This window comes from Macaca nemestrina, chromosome 18 (genome assembly GCF_043159975.1).
Source record: "Macaca nemestrina isolate mMacNem1 chromosome 18, mMacNem.hap1, whole genome shotgun sequence".
Taxonomy (NCBI): Eukaryota; Metazoa; Chordata; class Mammalia; order Primates; family Cercopithecidae; genus Macaca; species Macaca nemestrina.
Genome location: NC_092142.1, coordinates 77,578,279 through 77,581,890, shown reverse-complemented (window position 1 = coordinate 77,581,890; position 3,612 = coordinate 77,578,279). Strand labels below are relative to the sequence as shown.

The window sequence follows — 3,612 nt, the reverse complement described above, 5'->3', positions numbered from 1 at the left end:
CTGAAAAATAAAAAATAATAAAAGAATATTTTAACACTGAGAATATCTGTTGAACATAATCTCAGAATAAAGGACAATCACATAAATAAAACTGATTTAGCTTTATATGAAACAAGTCATACATCTGTCCTAATTTTTCCACAGTTTGCCATAGTGGGAATATCTTGATGAGCATCAATTAGAGTTCTCTTCTGGGGAGTGGATGCTGGACCTGTCCAGCTCTGCCTCAGCAACCATGGGCAGAAATATTCTGATGTGGTGAGGCCTTGACACAAGCCATGAAGAATCTTGGGTGAGGAAGGGGTGGATGAGATGGCACAACTGACCTGCGTCCACTACTAAATGTGATCTGTATAGTTGTCCCTCAGTATCCAATGGGGACTGGTTCAAGGAACCCCCACCCCCCACCAAACACCAAAATCCACAAATGCTCAAGTCCCTGACATAAAATTGTATAGTATTTGCATATAATGTATGCAATCCTCCCGTATACTTTAAATCATCTCTAGATTACTTATAATACCTAGTACAATATAAACATGATATAAACAGTGGTTATGTTGGATTGTTTAAGGAATAAAGACAAAAAAAGCAGTTTGTATGTGTTCAGTACAGATACCACCCTCCGTGTATTTGTTTGAATGTTTTTAATCTGTCATTAGTTAAATCCACGGATGTAGAACCCAGAGAGAGGAAGGGCTGACTGCATATGGCCTCTTTCATTCTTTCAGTCAGTATTTGTTGGCTATTTTCTTGAGGTCTGGTCCCAACTATGTCTTAGGAATACAACTGTGTCAGGCACTGAAACTCCAGCTCAGGTTTGGTGGTTTACAAAGAGGACTCACAGGACTCAGCATATAGTCACACTCATGGCTGAGATTTATCACAGCAAAATGATGCAAGGCAAAATGAGCACAGGGAAATGGGGAATGAGGCGAAGTCTGGAGAAAACCCGGTACAAGATTCCATCTGGCCTCTTCCAGTGAAGTCACACAGGAGGAATTTAATTACTCCCCTAGAAATGAGCTATGAAAAGATGTATGAAGTATTGTCTACCAGGGAAACGTATTAGGGACTCAGTGTCCACAGTTTTTATTGGAAGCTGGTCATGTAGGCACCCTCTCTGGAGCATGTACCAAAATTCCAGCCTCCACAAAGGAAAGCAGGTATTCCACATGAGCCCTATTTTTGGTACAAGCAGTCTAGACACAGTGAGCCATCGTTATCTGATCTGGGAATGGCAACAGCCCTCCTAAAATCCAAGTTCCCAGATGCAGCCAAGAGCCAAGCTTGCAACAGGCTGCTGTACTAACTCCTTCCCACACAGCAACAGTGAGCAAAATAGGACCCTGGTGCCTGGCCTCATGAAACTTACAGTCAGGTGAGGAATACACAATCTTCATGCCAACATCATTCACTCATTCAACAATTATTTTTGATGACTCTCTATGGGCCAGTGACTGGTGGCAGATTCTCAATGAAATAGACTAAAATCCCTGCCCATGTGGAGCTTCAAGTCTACATGAGTGAGACATAGTAAGTGCTAAGGAGAAAATAGAAGCCAGGGAAGAGAAGTGGGGAGGACCAATATAGGTGCTGGAAAAGGGAAAATTAACTGAGTCTGGATAATTTTCTGTAATCTAAGTTAATTCTCTATTTCTAAAAATCTACTTCTTTGATAATTATCTAAAAACTGGAACTCAGTTAACTTTCTAATTTTTTTTCCTATTTCTAAAAATCCACTTTTTTGGAATGAGTTCAAAGGAATACTTACATAAAAGACCCCTGCACCCCAGAGAAAGTGATGATCCATTTGAACCCTAAATGATGAGAAAGAGTTGACTAGCTAAAGCAGGATAGGAAGACTACTCTAGCAAAAGACAACAGCCAGTGCAAAGGCCCTGTGGCAAGGAGCAGGGTGGGTAACAGGTTCTTGGGGAAAGTGGTACAAAGTAAGCTGCAGAGGTTGGCAGGGGTCTTGCAGGCCCTGGAAAGGATCTTGTTATTTTATCCTAAGAGATATGGTGAGCCATGGAAGGGATTAAGCAGGGAGTGGCAAGTAGGGTGGTGACAAGATCAGATTTCTATTTTAGAGAAATGACTCCAGCTTCTGCCTGAGGAAGGGATTTCAAGAGAGTCAACAGGGGAAGCAGAGATGCCAGTGAGAAATCTTACCAACAACACTGCTATATATGGCACTAACTCACAGATTTGCAATTCATCCTACATTGCTATCAAGTATGCTCCTGGGAGACAAAGGCTCCTAACCTCACCAATATCTTCTGAACCCCATCCCTTGTGGAGGAAAAAAAAAATACCCAAGAGAAAAGTCTTCCCATTTTTAGAGTGTTTTAAATGGCACAAGAACCCCAAAGGGAAAAGTTCAACATGGGAAAGCGAGCAGCGGTGCCCTCTGAAAAGTTTTAATTTTATTTTAACTTTGCTAAATCTACTTACATTCACATTTTGAAATATGTATGCACGATAAAACACTGCAGTTATGGTCTATTGGGTTAAAAATCCACTTTTTGGAACGGGTTCAAGGGAATACTTATATAAAAGACTTGAGAATGGAAAGTAATTCTGCAGATAAAATAGAACGGAAACATCTCCTAAATATGCCCCTTGTAAGATAAATGCACAATGAGGAGGGGGCCTGGGACCATCACTAATGGGAGATTCACAACAGTGGCCTCTTAATCCCTCACAAAACCAGCTGGAAGGGAAGCGCCTGGCTAGTCGTCGACATCAACATTCAGACTTTTCCAAAGGTCTCTCCTCTTCCTTTCATAATTCATTTGAAAGCAAGAAATTAAACCCGAATTTAAAACAGTGAAATTCCATTCTAGCACACCACTCACAAAGCCTAGGGTGACCATGGTGTTTATTTTGCAAAGTTCCAGACAAAGAGAGCTAAAAAAAAATTTGCTGGAATAAATCCATCAACAGGCATCTCAGTGCTTATTCTGTGTAATTATCCTTATATGGGGAGGCATACAAAAAAAGGAAGAAAATATGGTTCTTATCCTTAAGAAGCTGGCAATCCTGTTAGGAGGGTACTTCTCAGCTCCATGTATGTATCAGATCACCTCGGGAGCTTGACAGAAAGACTGATTCTCGGCACTCACAACTCCCTAACCCCAGACCTAGTATATCAGAATGGCCACACAGGGCTTGGGAATGTATATTTAGCGCAAACAAAGGGGATTCTGCTGGAAGGCTGAGATTCTGAAAACACTGAACTGAAAAGAAAGGGAAACTTCAGGAAACATTAGCACCATTCAATGTGACATGAGGGAGAGGCCTTAGTCCATAGTTGGCCAAACCTTCTACTCAAGGTAGCATTGCTTAGGCAGCAGCCATGATAATTCCAAGCATCCAGCCTTTGCTTTTACATCTCCAACAAAGGAAGCAGATCCTTGGTGTGAAGGTTCATTGCACTGTAGGGCCACCATCTACTGCCCCTTGAAAATCCTTACAAAATCTGACACGTCGTGTGTCTTTCTTTGGGTTAAACACAGTTTACTGAACTCCTCTTCACCCCTGGTCCTGAGGCTACTCTCCCAAGGATAAATGCCAGTTTGTCAACAGAGCTCTCAACAGGTGACACTC

At 41.7% G+C, this 3,612-nt stretch overlaps 1 protein-coding gene across 8 annotated transcripts in view; it reads right to left on the bottom strand.

Annotated features, from left to right (window-relative positions):
* Positions 1 to 3,612, bottom strand: part of LOC105491228 (WW domain containing oxidoreductase) — a 1,122,875-nt gene that overhangs the window by 581,202 nt on the left and 538,061 nt on the right. The window lies entirely within an intron of this gene.